The following is a 16,775-nucleotide window of genomic DNA, read 5'->3' as shown; positions in this document are numbered from 1 at the left end:
GATAAGTAGATAGAGAAATTTAAAGTTCAGCTTTTAGGTAAAAATTATGTAGGCATCTCTTAACAAATGAGTTAACAGGCATCGCCTAAAGGCAGACAAAGTAGGAGATAGCAGAGGAGATTGGGGTAAGGAGTCCAGAAGATGAAAAAGGCTCTGCAGAGGTCTTCGAGGTGAGCATGGGGGAGGTATTGAGATTGCTAGAGAGCAGATGGTCTTGGGAGCAGCAAAGAGAACAGTTTGGGAGATATTTTGAGAGCAGGTTAGTGATGTAGCTCAGGACAGCGTTTCAAGATGTCTGTGTATGCTATTTTTTATATTTTGAACGTTATTCACTGGGTGAATGGAATGGAAGTCAGTGAAGGGATTGGCAGAGAGGGAGGTGGACAATGAGCGGTTGATTATGTGGATGTGTCTGGCAGCAGCATTTATAATAGACTGAAGGGGGATAGCCAATGTAGAGGTAGGCCAATGAGGAGGGAGTTGCAGTAGTCAAGGCAAAAGATAACAATGAACTAAATAAGTAGCTTGGTGGTGTCACTTGCTAAGAAGGGATGTATTTTGCAGATGTTAAGATGGCAAGAGTTGGACAGTAACTAGATTTGAGGCTGGAAGGAGAGATCAGAGTCCAGGATCACATCTAGAACTCTGGCATGAGAGGAGAGACTGATAGTTAGTTAGTTTTCATAGATATATATTTCATTTTATTTTGTATTATTATTATTATTTATGTTATTGCTATATTTACAATTTAGTGATCAGGATAATGTACTGTGAGCTTCAGATATAATTTTTATACAGGGTTCTCTGAGACCCAAAAATTATTTCATGGGTTCCTCCAGGTTAATAGGTTCAGAAAGCTTCTGTAGACAATGATGACCTTTTTTTTTTAAATTGCCTCACAACGACAGCAGTAAAATGTGATACTTTGTATTGCACTTGACAGCATGCATGGAACTGACTGAAACACTAAAGCTTGCTGCATTACCAAGGCTGTCAGGAAAAGGTTTGTTAGTGAGATTAGAACATTGAAATATATATATAAATGTAGAATATTCAGAATTTTTATTTTACTTGGCACAATATGCGTAGGTAACAGTAACTAACCAGACATATATATCATTTTTTGTATTTGTCATTGTCCAAAAAGACTCACAGTATTTAAAATATATTAACCATGATAAGAACAGTTTAACTGTATAATCTGCTGTGCCCACTCAGATTTGTAAAGCAAGGGAAATGTGCAAAAACATTAAGCGACAATGAGAGCATGGCAGCTGCTCAACTGATTTAATTCTAGTAAGGGAGGTGCACAATGAAAGGGTTAAACATTTCCTCTGCTATGTCCTGGTTTTAAAGGAAATCTGGACTGAGAACACAAGGCTTGCTATTGATAATCTACTGAAAATACTAATTGCCTGACCATCAGGTCAAATCTTTGAATTCAGAATGTACTGAGTACCTGACCTGGAACAAGTATAAACTAGGGATACACCGATACTGGTATCGGTATTGGTGCTGATACCGAGTATTTGGATGAGTACTCGTGCTCACCCAAATGCTCCGATACCTTCCCTGATACCGAAAACTTCCGGTCAGAGGGAGATTTCCTCTGAACGGCAATGCCACGAGGGAATATGTAGATGGGAAGCCGGCTCCATGCTGTTTGGCTGGCTCGATGCGGATTGGCCGGAAAGCTGGCTTCCCAGCCAATCAGCATCAAGCCGGCCCAACAGATCTTATAATATAGTGACACAACCTCCATCCTGCAGATACCTCATTCCCATTACATCACACCCATATGCATCCTCAGGAGCAGTCATAACCGTACCACATACTGTATGTCCCTCGGCCAGCCAAGCAGCCACTTGAAAAAATTCACAAACCCTGAACCCTATTGAAGTCTATAAGTAAAATCTTGTAAAGGCCAAATCTGCATAGCTGGCCACTGGAATGGAGGACATGAAGCAATGCAAAAACTATTTTTTTTAAAATTCAGCAGGGAAATTGTCTTAAAGGGCAACATTAAAAATACAGAATTCCTGGGGATGTATCCCCTCTTTTTGGAAGCAATAGAACCACCTATTATTAAGTCATGGATACACAAAGTTAATGAAATTAGGTATATAGAGAACCTCACTAGTTCTTTTAAGGGTATGTCAGATAAGTTAACCTCCACGTGTTTTTTTTTCCACTCAAAATATTTTATTGAGCAATAGATAACATGACATGGATAATATTCAACAGTTATTTAGTACAGCATTTTGTCTGTATAGTTATCGATAAATTACAAAACATACAATATATAGCTATGTTTTGGTATAGAGATGGCTCGATCGCTCCAGCAAAAAACTGAGAGTAGGTGGCTAGCATCAATATAGGTAGGATGAAGAAGGAAATAAAATGGAGGTCTGGAGCAGTTCCTTTATTAAGCTCATTCTTGTAATGTTCGCTGTCCTTGTGCATATGTATGCATTCCCAATCGCTGACGTCAATGCCACCCAGGCTTAGCTTTGGAATCGGTTATGGTACACCTGTCTATAATAGTCTGTGCTATAATATACAATTGAACATACATTGTGAACATAAGTTAACACCTATCCGCAGCCTCACCTCTTTAATTAGCCTGAGGATGAGTGGTACAGTAGAGATTAATTACTTGAGGGAAGTGCGAAAAACACGGGTTCACTCTCCAAAGGGTGATGAATAGGAATCTTTGCCACCATCTACTAGCCAAACCTTTGCATGTGACTACTTAGTCAAGAAGGGCTAATCTGCCCAAGGAGCCTTGTAACTATTCTTCCTTGGTTTCTTCTTCTTCTTCTTCTTCTTCTTCTTCTTCTTCTTCTTCTTCTTCTTCTTCTTCTTCTTCTTCTTCTTCTTCTTTTGCAGTTTGTACTGCTGATGCATATGTTTATTTTATTATCAATGACAGCTTGATGTGTTCAGTGTTTTTTTCCCATAACTGGAAAATCTACATTAACAAAGAATTTGTAACAAAAATTACAGAATTCCTTTAAATAACATGCTTGGGAGATTCCCTTAAACCTTAAAAGGCACCCATCTGTAGGATGTACTCCAGCAAAAGTGACATTTAAAAAAATGTAGTAGTATTATTTTAACACATCTCTTGAGACAAAGGTATTCTGCCAGGGGGCTTAGGCCTAGTTTACAACCATATGAGCTGGTCATGGGACATTATGGGCCAGGGATGTGCGAATGAGGCCCTTGTCCGCATCAACATGGGGGGGGTGGCTTTGCCTTTGCTGCCTATCCCTCTTGTTTTTAATTGTATTGTAAATGTACTGTCTCTCTTTATATTGTAAAGCATTGCCCAAACTGTTGGCGCTATATAAATCTTATATAATATTAATATAATAACTGAAATATCAATGTTATCAGATTTCCCAACATCCTTCTGTGACCTACCCAACCACTCCTCCCTTAGTAATGGAGATGAGGAGAGGTGTTAAACAGGAGAGCAGCCTTATATGACAGTGCTGCTTTTTCTTAGATGCAGTATGGTGAGACAGTGTTATCACTCTAGGGCAGTAAATGCATTACCTGCAGCATCACCAGATTAAAAAAAAAAACAGAAAACAAAGTCTTTGAAAAGAAAACTAATGAAGCTACCACGTCTAAGGAATGGTAATCTGCAGTATCTAACATTTTTGTGTTTTGGGTTTAGATACACTTTAAAGGGGTGGTTTATATTTATATGGCTTGTTGGTTTCTAGTTACCGTTATATTTTATACATTTTTTATTTGACCAAGGACAAACTGAAACCTAAATCTCTCCTCTTGATAACAATAGATCGCTTACCTTTCCATCTTTAAGCTCTGTATTATTCTTAAAATCCAAAGTCTCTAAATTGAGTCCCTGTACTCCGTGAGAGCCACAAGGTCTAATATAGCTGTACTGTAGGTGAGCCCTTGAATCAACCTAATTTGTCAACAAAGTTGAATTGTAGATCAAGTAAAACATTCAACTATTTTAGCTGCTTAGAAGCAACAAAACAAGAATAGACTTTCACATTTCTACTAATGCCCTGTTCACAGAAAATAATTTACATAACTAATTGTGCCAGCAGAGCTGTGCAACGTGCTGTTGGAATATTTTGCAATTATGTAAATAGGTTTTCGTAGGAGTTGAAATGCCAAGAGTATTTTAACTAATATTAATCTAGAACAACTGTCAGAATAGGACTATGAGAAAATAATCGAGCTAGGTTTCAATTAGGTCTTATCAGTCAGCCAGCTGCAAAGTTCTGGTTTGGTTGGTATCTCATTGTATGGATGGGAAACTTATGGAAGTCATAGATAAATACTTTCATTATTTTCCTGATTAAAATCAAAATATTGGCAAATAATAATGTGACATAATTGGATTTGTACGGTAATCTGTCTCATTTTGTTAACCATTCCATTAATCTGTAACTCATTTATTACCATCCCATGGCTTAAAATCACATAGCAGCAACACTAATAGGCCATAACAAATGTATTAGCATTGGGACTGGAACTATGCATAAACAGGATGTTTATATGTAATTTTAGACAGACAGTAATAAAAAACCTGTGCTGCGTAAGGAGACATCTTTTTTTTCTGGTATACACTGCCCATCTGCAACACAGCCTCTTAAAAGGCTTTAGGTAGGTGTGGTTGTCATAAAAGTGGTAGAAATTAGCATAGTGGCCATAGTGGACACTGGTTAACCAGTTGACATTGGGCGGACGGCAAGAGGTTAAAGCAGGGTGACACTTGTACTACAGCCCCAGATTGCTATCCAATAGTGAAGAATTACAGAATTTTTATACCATGAAATCTGTTAATTGAAGTTCATTAAGGGACACAGGATCACTATTAAATCACTTATTACCAAAAATATGGCTTATTTGTATATCACTTGGCTGTAGATCCTCAAATCATCTCTGAATTCCTGCTGACACTGTTCTTCCTTCTGGAGGGTGGCTACTGTTGTTCCCCATGGTCCCTGTGTGTGTTGTAGAGTAGCCACCACTCCAAGCTTGCTTCTGTGATAGACTATAACTTCAATACAAATTAGTAAACTAAATGTGAGATTGTAGTCTATCAATGGGTCTGCATCAAATAAGGCTACCACCAAATGCTGCACTATAATGCAGACTTTAAGGGATGGATGGATGGATGTTCTGTGGAGTCTGGAAGTCAGAAGTTTTTCTGGTGGAAAAATCTCTGTGTTGAGTTGTGTCCAGATTGAGACTGAGATACGCCAAGTGATGAGTCGGTTATAGTGCTAATTTTTGAAGGTTTAGAATCCACCTGAACCTTTATAGGGTCTAGACAGTTGGTATCAGATAGTCGGACATAGTCTGTGCCAACTGATCGCTCAATCTTGGCAGTGTAGAAGAGCTAGCACTGGTGTTAATACTTTGGTGAACGATTGGGGCTCAGAAGACATGCCAAATGCAAGGGCTACAAACTGGTAGTGTTTTAATGCCCACAGAGAAACTGATAGTGTTGAATGCCAGTAGCAAATCAAAGGTAGCATTGGTGTGCTGGAAAGATGGGGAAATGCAAGTAAGCATCCTTGATGTCCACAAGGGTCCTCAAACGCTAACAAACATCCCCCACTGGAAAGTGGTAGAGTCCCTTCATACTGCAGGAAATGTCTAAAGGCTTGATGGGTTTGTGAGCCCAAGGTTTATGACTGGATTACGCCCCTGGCTTGGGAGTTGGAGACTGGAAGCAACAAAATAAACTTTTTTCTTGGAGTTTTCCCAGTCTATGGCCCAGGTTTCTTTTGCTGGGGTAAATAAGTACTGCCAGAAACAACCTTCATAAAGCTGTCTAAAGAAGTCCCAAAGAGACTTTCTCCATTAAGTGTTTTTTGCATTGCTGTCCCGCAGACCAAATTTTAACCAGTTCTCAGTATGTTAACAAACAAAGAGACTTATTTAGGAAATTAGATGGACAATATCCACTAACACAGATACTCAAAACTGTAATGCTGCAAGCTTAAGCTGTACGTGATCCAAAAATTATTTGGCAGTAAGGACAGCAGCTGGTTCCTCAGGCATATGTTTTGTCCATTCTACTAATATCTCAGAAAATGACATTATGGCTATGACCTATAGCCTACTAATTAAAAAAAAAATTGGTTCAGGATTTCCAGACGTCTGGCAATGGGATTTCTAAACACTGGGGCATTTTCAACAGAAACAGTCAGTGTTTTGTTAAGTAGTGATATAGCCGTATCTACTGTGGGGACAGTAGATTTTTTAATAAAAGCCTCCTCAAACATTTTGGAGGAGAAAATAACTTGTTCAGATTTACACAGTGTCCATACAGAATCCATTTGAATAGGGTTTTTAGAGGAAAGGTTTCAATATTTTTGGGGCCTTTTAGCGAACCCAGACTACTAACAGAACTGGCATCAGCCCTGTCGTTCCAGTTTTATAGAGGTGCACAAATCAATACAATCAATCAATACAAACCAAAATGGTATCTTTAGTTTTGGGGGCAATATCAGCCGATTGTGGCCCCAAACCCACCCAGAACAGATTTATGAGGCTCTTCACCCAACCGCACATCCACAGCAGCAGGCTCACAGGCCTCTACAACTGATGGAATGTCAGAAAAGCACTCTGGAGGAAAGGGTATAGAAGTACGTTTACAGTCTCTGTGTTCTGAATTAGAAATCATAGATATAGTCTTGTCCATAAAATCTAGCATAGATGTAAAGGACTCCTCTCTGGATAAGGCTCAATAGGGGGCAAACCCAGAGGAACCATGCGTGTGTGATCATAGGTAGGATAGGATCGCAAGACAATGATCATGGCTATCTGTGTCAGGCCCATGATGAGGGACATGACAGGCCACCCTGAAATTGTGAGTGGATTGTGAGCTGGAGAGGATATACACAGCAGAACTCTCCCCTTGCATTTTATATCTGACATGTTGCAATGCTAGACTGAGACAACCTAATTTGAAACATCAATAGAAACCTTGGGTACTCACAAACCAGTAGCTGAGAGCAGGAGAGGTTGATGGTCAGAGGTGATGGATATTCTCCATTGCATTACCCTTTCTTTGGAAACCTACAGAAAGGGGATAATGCTGGTGCTTAACAGTAGGAGTGCTCAGATTTTGGACAGGGGAGTCCTCAGACACTTAACAAACTCCAGGAGAGTGCTCTGTGGTATATTAAGAAAAAGCATATGAGAGACTGGAAAGCGCCACAACCAGTGCCTGAAGGTCACACCTACAGGTTATCTTCACCTGTCCTTGGACATACTTACAAGGGAGTCTTTAGAGACTGGGTCACACCAGAGCTTGTGCCACGGCTCTGAACCTGTAAAGCAATCTGCAGGTAACTAACACTGTACACAGAGGTCTTGATAGAAAAAATTATAGTGATGACTAGTGATAATGATACACGTTTTCTCAAGAGAGAAAAGAGATCCATCCTCCTAGACCATGCCTGACATGTTCAAAATAATTCCTTTTGTAAATACAATCTCCACTCTTGTATTATGTGAACACAAATTGGGCATTAAAAGGTTTAAAATAGATTGGGTAATGTGAAGGTTTATTTTTAAGCTGTTTCAAGAAAATAGTTGTTTAGCAGACATTCTCATGTAGTCAATGGAGGAAACATGTCAGGCATGCTAATGCTAATGAATTGAAGCTTTAATCCAGTTGAGCTGTGCTGCTGTGGAACTCGAGAAAGATCAAAGAGCTAGGAGGAAGAACAGCACAGGGAGATTGTTGTTGCTAAAGCCAATTACCTGGAGAACTGATGTCCAGGAGGCTATAATACAAATGTTTATGGCGCTTAAGAAATACGTGTCTGATGTTTCCACTTGAGTTCTGAATCTGATTTTGTGTATTTGTGTGTAATTGAAAGTGTGACTGTTGGAGTACTATTATTGTTATCTGGTAACCCAGGAGTGGGGGGGGGGTGAGCTGCAGATGGACATCAATATATACAAGAGCAGTATTGGTATTTGTGAACTGGTAGTAGAACTCTATTGTCTATGCATTACTACTGATCTTATTTCCCTTAAAGTGACTCTAAACTCAGGAGCTAATGTTAAAAATGCATTCAAATACCCCAAATATTTTTTTAAAATGTAGCTTATTTGTAAGAATGCACCAAAATTAGATTTTGAAACTGAAATTCCAAAATTTGTCAGGCCCAAACCAAAACAAAAAATGACTTTTATGTCCTACCTTTTTGAAATAAAAAATAAATGTATAAATTATTTTTTAATAATTTTTTTTACTTTACTGTTAAGTGTTTCTGAGATATATTAGGGGTCTAAACAGACTTCTGATATCTCCCTTTTGAAATAGAAAAACAGATTTAGGACACAGAGTCCTAAAACTCTTTTTCTGCAGCCCCTGTAGTGAGTGAGCAGTAAGCCTCTACACTGAGTGTTCCTGTCCATTCAACAACTGGGGAGATAGTATCAGTTACTATGTTCACAATGATGAATGAGCAGGAGGTTATGTAGAGCACTTCCTGTCCATTTATAATTGGGGACACTGTAACTAAAAACTATGACCTCAGTTATTTACAAACATTGGTGTTTGAGCAGTACATGAGAGGATCAGCCAATATTTCACATATTCGCTGATCCATCCCGCTTTCCATCCTGAACCGTTCCGCCCCTCCTGTAGCTCCCTCCCCCCCTCCCTGCTAACACTGTCAGTCTGTAACGCACAATTTCCTTATTTCTGGATTATTCAGGGTTTAGTCAATGTATCACAACTGCGGAGTGAAACTGCTCAGATTTTGATTAATGTAGACTGTATAGACTGAGTAATTGTATTAGAGATTTACTAGTGTGCAAATTTAGGGAATCTGTATTACCTCATACAGAACAACCTTTGCCCACAAGGAAGTCCATATATATTAATAATGTCTACAAATGAATTGAGGACTACAGGTGCAATGGGACGAGCAGAAGTCTGGAGCAGTGACGTCACAAGGCGGGTGCGGCCCGCACCCGGGTGATACCATTGGAGGAGTGACACCAAAATGACTAACAGTCATTTTGGTGTCACCCCCTATAAAAAGTCGGGCACTTGGTCATGGACCGAGAGCCCGACAGTGTCAGGAGAGAGGAGGGTACCCGGCGGCATACCTCATCCCGCCAGTTGAAGTCCCCTCCTCTGTCTGCAAGCGTCCATCATCAAGATGGTCGCTGGCAGGCGTCAATTTGATGACCGTGCGTGCACGATTACGTCACGGCGGGTGTCACCCGGTCTCCACTCCGACGGAGTCTTAAGGATCCATAAGTCCAAGAATCCTGCTGGGATGTTACTGACAAGGCAAGAGAGGTCCTGGATACTGGAGTAAGAATGAATGTGGCTTGAATGGCCATGTAGCAGAGAAGTCGCTTGGCTGGAGTGGTAGCAGAGATACAGCTTCGCAGCGCTGGAAGCAGAGAGACACCTTGGTAGCAAGGGAAGGAGAGAGGCAGAGAGACAGCAGAGGATGAGATGCCGCTTGGCAGCGCTGGAGGCACCGAGGCAGCGTGTCACAGTGGATGGAGGAGCTCCACAGCACAGAATTGTCAGTCGAAGATTCAGTCCTGAGTGGGAACTGCTCGACGTCACTTGTGTAGCACCCTGCTAAAAGGAGTGCTAGATTATATTTATATTCTATGTTCAGTTCAACTGTGATAGAACAATCTGTGAAAGCTGTGTCTGCCTGTGATGGGTGTGATACCACACAGGGCAGATCAGCCAATAAGGATTGCTATGGGCATTTATGTCTCCCAGCCAATCACTGTAGGACAGTAGCAGTGATGCATGCTGGGAGAGGAGATAAAAGCTCAGGGTGGCTTATGTAGCAGTCTCTTCCCTCCCCCAGGGCCTCTGGGGGAGGATGCCTGCTGCTGAGAGACAGAATAGGTTAGGCCCAAGCCTGGGGTCTAAGCCTGGACACTGGGGCCTGAGCCTGGAGGCCCAGTGGTCAGCCACTCATGTTGGAGTTGAACCTGAACAAGAATATTAACAGTACTGCTTGCCAGAAGTTCTCCACACAGATTGCTGGTACGGCTTAAAGGTCCAGGTCTGTGTTGGCAGCAGTTACTATGCTCTATTTCAAGTACTAAGAGTCTACCTTCATCCTTGATGTGCCTGACCCTCTTCCCTCTCATCCTGGAGTTCAGAAATAAAGAGAATCATCTTGGAGCTATTGTCTGGACTTTAATCTGTCAGTAACCACTGGAAGCGGTAAGTGCTTTTGGGCCAGCCATGTGTTTTAATAATCCCTAGACAGGCTATTGGAAGACCCGATCATTCAGCGGCTCCTTCAGGGGTGAGCGCTACACTTGCATACTGGGACGCCGAGCATTTAGAATTTCCTGGCTTTATGCTGACCGACGGGGAGCGTGGGTGGCGCGGGACTCCGTAATTGGAGCGTGGCCAGGTAAGTATGTTACATAGTCCTGACAGCATCTCTCCTCCCCGCTGGTCGCTGGCAGCTGGATTGACTCTGTGTCCCCTCTGATCCCCGCTGCCTCTGCCGACACAGGCGGGGGAGAGAAGTGAGGATTAGAAGCGACACAGAACGAACCTTGCAGATGGCGCCCAGCAAGGAAGAGAGAAGCCTGGGATGCACCGCGTTTTCAGCCTTTTTTTTTTACAATCAGCATTTTGCCCATAGCACCATTTTCCTCTGAAATGTTTTGGCGGCCACAATTTCAATGCATCCCTACTTATTTGTGTATCATTCGGCTCTGGATCTTCAAGTCAAGTCAACCCTGAATTCACGCTGACACTGTCCTTCCTTCTGGAGGGTGGCTACTTTTGTTCCCCATGGTCCCGGTGTGTTCGAAAGTAGCCATTGTTCTAAGCTCACTCCTGTGATGGCCTACAATCTCAAATTTAAAGAGTTATTCACTAATGAGCCGAAGAATCCAGCCGTAGCTTTGGCTGATCCTTTGGCTCGCTTCAGCCGCCTCTGCTCTTTGGTTCAGTCGAACCGAAGGGCTGCTGTACGGGCTATTCACAAGCGGCTCAGCATATGCTTTGGCTCAGCTGAGCCGCAGTGACAGTCAAAGCGCGGAGAAAGGTCCGCCGAAGGGCCAACCTTTCTTCACGCTAATGACAGCTGGGTGGAGCCAGCTGGGATCTCACGGATCACTCTGCCCAGTTGTAATGACAGATCACTATCCCCAAATGACCTGGGGATGCTAATCAAGCATTAAACAACAACAACTGGGTGGAGGGCGAAGACTCTGGCAGGTCCCCGCTAATAGTAAACAGTTGGGCAGAGCTAGACGTGATGTTACCGCTAGCTCCACCCAATTGTTTTTATTTTGCCATCTGTCAAATGCTTCATTATGCGGCAGGAGTTCATCGTGTGCTGTCGGGTTGCCGCACATCGGTTTTCTTTTTATTATTTTTAATTTTCTTGTCTTTAAAATATATACATATATTTTTAATGTTCCTATTTTTTTACATTTTTAAATCATTTTTCAACATTTTTTTTCCATGCATTTAACTTTTTTCTACTCTGCTCGCTACCGAGGAGAATAGCCGAGCTGAATGCGCTTGGCAGCATTCAACTATTCACTTACTACCGTTCGGCCCATATGAGAATTGGGGCGAACGGCAGCGAGTGAGCTGCCGGAGCTTCAGCTCAGCCGATCCAGATTTTGACCAAAAGCAGCCGAAGGCAGGCTGATTTGAGTCGATGAACAGCATTCAGCTCACTTCACTTTGGCTCGGTTATTCACTCGGCTGCCTTGGCAGCTAAGTGAATAACCCCCTTAGTTTCCTAATTTGTATTAAGATTAGAGTCCATCACGGGAGTGAGTTTGGAGTGGTGACTACTTTACAACACACAGGGACCATGGGGAACACAAGTAGCCCCCCTCCAGAAGGAAGGACAGCATGAATTCAGAGATGATTTGAGGATCTACAGCTGAGTGATACACAAACAAGATACATGTTTGTTAATAGTTAAGATAATTGAATGCATTGTTCAGATTTAACTCCCGAGTTTAGTGTTACTTTAATTAACAATAAAGAAATATATTTACTTACCAAGTCAAGACTGAATGTTCACCACCTCCAAGAGTCCAGCAGTAGTGGTACTGGATAACTTAGGTGAGTGTGGAAGGTGGGATGCATCATGTTGCTGCATTGTTTGGACTTTAACAGGGGCCTACATTTAAAAATACAACATATACATGCTCAAGATTTCGTGCTTTAAGCTATACGTGCTCAAGATTTCGTGCTTTAAGATATACGTGCTCAAGATTTCACCAGATGAATTCACCTTACCAGGCTGCAGATTTTCGTCCTGTAACAATGGTTATCAAAGCGCAATTTTCACCTCACAGTAGAAATGGGATTTATGATTAAACCTTGATGCAAATTCATAAGACCTGGAGGAAAACACTTTTAATTTTGAATCTGCCCCAGATAAAAGAAACTGTTAACTATAGGTCAAAGTGATGCCTTCCATTATTAGCGTCATATATCCTTTTCCTATAATTTCCTACTATAATTTGATCTGTTCTATGGAGATGTTTTGTTGCACAGGTTACTATATTTAAACTTATAACTAGTATGGACAATTGCACATTCATATTTTTCCTGTTTTTGTAAATACCTTTCTGTGTTGTACTGTATTATCATACTAGTCAAGCCAGTCAACAATAGAATTAGGTATGGAACTAAAGTACTGTATTCTCCAGCTACTTGGAAAATAGCGCAATGAATCAATGTAATTGGCATATTGTCACTGTAGCAGGTTTACTTTTTTTCCCCAGTCACCGTTCACTTGGGACATCTCATATTATCCATCACTTTGTCATTTGATGGGTTTATAGAACCGGAAAACCAAAATATAAGATATGATGCTGTTAATGGACATGCAAGTAACAGCTTCTAAATCTGTTCAAGGGAGATATTTAGTGTATTTAAGTCTGCTATATTAGTAATATTAAACTGAAAGGACTTCACAGCCCCAAGTTTCTGCAAAGGGCTGAACATGAATTTTACCAATGGATCCAATCATATTTTGCAAAGCCAAGTGGGAAGATATGGGCCTCCAAATATAAGAATTAATTCATCTGTAATCTGTGACATAATTACTGCTAAATTTGAAGATCTAGCATAATCCAGAAGCAGTACAGCATGTGCTGGCATATCTTATCTACTAGACTGTATCAAGATTGTCCTATTTGGGTGACCAGGGCCAGGTTCCTCAATGCGCCCCTCTACCCGCCAACCCCCCCAATGGAGAATGGCAGACCTGCAGGCTGCATGCAAGTGATCTCTGCAACATCGCCGAGATCACTTGTACAGAACAAGCAGCAGCTTCCCCATGGTACATTTAGCTCTGCTTGCCCAAAGCAGGGCTAAATGTAGAAAGCAACTACCGGCCTGGCGCTCAGAACTGCATGACCTGGGCATCAGGCGATAGGAACTCCACACCCCTGCTGCCCCTCTACTCCCTGCTGCCCCGAGGGCGGGCCTTGTGGGAAATCCGGCCCTTGCTGTGACCAAATGTGATTTAATATTTACATGGAGGTGAGCTTGCTGTGCAAAGTAAGCACCGGCCTTAGAATTTTTAACAGTTTGACTATTTGTCCTGGAGCAATTTTTTTTTTTCTATAGTAGATGCTGCTCATTATTTGTAAGCTTGTCTCACATAAGAATTATGTCTATAAGCAGGAACCACAACATCCCTGCTATTGGTAATTAACCAGAAAATGATTCTCTGTGCACCTGTCTAATTTAATGTCACTCTATTATTTGGGGCCTGACCTCTGAGCTAAGCTCTACCTAACCCTCTGCACTTCAGTGGCTATTAAAGTCACGTTTACATGGTGCAGATAGGTAAACAGGGCTTGGTCCAGAATTAGGTCCTAAGAAATAAAGTGAATCTTAATCAATCAGAGACGCACACAAAATAATAATAGATACATAAGTAACATCCTGTGATGCTGTTTTTCAGAGAGGCTTGCATTTTTGTGTCGAGGCTAGTTGACCCCAACAGCAACACAGACAGAAATAACTATTGTCTTTTGTAAAGATGGGGAAGGTTAGAACCCCTGCCAAATTTTTATTACTATGTCACCGTTGCAGGTTTTTCCTCACTTTTTGTCTGGTGAAACGGTTGTCAGCAGAACAGGACAGGAAGTGAGAGTCAATCTCTATAACGGAGTTCCACATAGAAGTACAAACCCAACAGGTCTTCTAAATCTTACCCCCCCTGTACAAAACTAATGGAAAAAAGTGTTTTGCTTGACATACATTTGTACACAAGTCCCTAATGTGTATTTTTTTTATTTTTTTTGCTGCTGAGTATAATTTCAATCAGGGCTGGATTTGCCACAGGGCTACCGAGGCCAGGCCTTGGGGCGGCAGGGAGCAGAGGGGCGGCATGGGGTTGGTTGTCGGGGAGGGGATCGCATTGCGGAACCTGGACTTGGGGCAGCAGGGAGAGTAAATCCGGCCCTGATTACAATGCACTTTTGTAGCCTGGTCATCAGCTCTTCTTCTGCTGTGCATGATTACTTTTTCCCCCTATTAAAGTCAATGTGAATCCAGGCAAAAATACAACGCCAATGCAATAATTGACATGCATTTTCATTTTTAAACCATGATCCTAGGATAGAACGTTACACATACTTTTTTTTTTGCATCTAGTAAGGCTTCATCTGTGCTCCTGGCATCTGGAAAACCTTTGTTCGCTGCTTCTTCTGCAAATGGCCATTTACAATCATCAAAGCAAATGCATAATTATATAATGAGGTACATATTGCAGGAATGTAATTTTCATAATCATGTTTGTTTAAACATTCTAAATATGCTGAGAGAACATTTGAATATTACATTTAAATACTGTAATTGGCAGTATGCTGGATCACCAGCTTGGTTTTAATCATCGCCTAGCACATGCCAGGCTCATGTAATAATCACCTTCTGATTGCTTCTACTTATTTGAATATATTTTCCTTACCTGAATATCTCTTAGAACAATCAGTATTTCAAGTTTGACTGACAGACTGCTTTATGTATTGTATAATAGTTTAAATGAGTGTGTTCTAAAACCAGCTGAAAAGATGTTTAAAGGCAGTGCAGAGCGCAATAGCCCAAACCAGCCAATCAGAATTCACTTTTTATAACATCAGAGGAGAAAGAGCAATGAAAAGGGGTTTCTGATTGTCTGTTATGCATTACTATGCATTCATATAACGTTTTAATAAATGTATGCTTCGGTCAGATTGTATTTAGTATGTAATGTCAGTCAGAAGACATATCAAGTTAAAGCAAAAGTAAAGTCAGTAAAATAAAAAATCACTAGGAGGTAGAGATTTTTGGCAGGAGAGACACGCAAAGACTGCCTTAAAAAAATTCTTCCTCTCTCCTCCAGCAATTTTTTATTTTCTGTGTACACTGTACTGCGCATGAGCCATACAGTATACATACTTAACCTGATAACAGCATCTCTAAGATGCCATGAATAGGCCGGGTACCAAGGAGGATGTAACGCCTGTGCTCATGTGTAGGGGGTTACAACATCAGTGGCCACCCAATAGCTGGAGTATTCCTGGATAGAAATAGCATTGGTGGGGGACAGAGCTTGGGGACTGAAGAGCGATCCAACAGCGCTGGAGAAGGGTACACTTGTAAGGTATGTGTGCCCTTATGTGCAAGTATGCTGGGGATACGTGCATACTAGGGCATAAATCGACCATTTACACATCGGTTTACGTGGCTCATCTTAGCATTCATCTTGTGTTAACCCTTGTGGTGTCAGGCAGCCTGCAAATGCGTTTGGTAAATTGCTGACCTGTTAGTTCCCTAGTTACGAATGGCACTGAGGAGATACCAAGGGTGAGTAGTCTTGTCACAGGGGAAACTGGAAATTATTGATGGATGAGGAAAGTCAAAACTTGCATATCGATCTATAGCCTGATTCTTGGTAATGATACATTGGAGTTTTATAATTTAGGTGTCCATGTGTCTGTGAAGGTTCTCATTCATCCAGGTCATGGTATATCTGTAAAAAATAAGTCAAGGCAACTGGACTTGCTGTATTTTTCTTGAAGACGTTTCACTGGTCATCCAACCAACTTTCTCAACTCAGAATGACTTGTACAAAAATTATCTGGGAATAAATATGGTGACTGTCACTCCAATCCACATGATCTGATAGTCACAACCAGGTGTTGATTACATTTGCATAATTGGAGTCTATGATGTGTTATTAACCTGCCCAAAGAGAGGTGTTAAAATGTATGTGGCAGACAATAGATGTCTCACCCCCCCCACCTCTGAGGCAACAACTGGTTCACCCAAAACGCAAGATGAACCACATTGTGTATGCAGTTCAGCGCAGTGAGGAGTGCTCAGAATTGTATGTCGGTGAAACAAAACAGCAGCTACCTCAGCGTATGGCACAGCTTAGAAGAGCAAAACCCTCATGCATCCTAGACAGGGAGGAGGACTGGTTCAAAAGAGGTGTGGAAGAGGCCATTCATGTAAAAATGGAGAAACCAAGCTTGAATATAGGGGGGAGGTGACATGTGGCAGACATCTATTGTCTGCCACATACAATTATGTTTTAACACCTCTCTCTGGGCAGGTTATTAACACCTCCTAGCTCAAATTATGCAAATGCAATCAACACCTGGTTGTGACTAACAGATTATGTGGATTGAAGCAACATCCATCATATTTATTTCCAGATAATTTTTTGTACAGGTCATTCTTAATTGAGAAAGCTGATTGGATGACCAGTGACATGTCTTCAAGAAAA

This window comes from Nanorana parkeri, unplaced genomic scaffold (genome assembly GCF_000935625.1).
Source record: "Nanorana parkeri isolate BGI_ZX_2015 unplaced genomic scaffold, ASM93562v1 scaffold413, whole genome shotgun sequence".
Lineage (NCBI taxonomy): Eukaryota > Metazoa > Chordata > Amphibia > Anura > Dicroglossidae > Nanorana > Nanorana parkeri.
Note: the sequence above shows the minus strand (reverse complement) of the source record.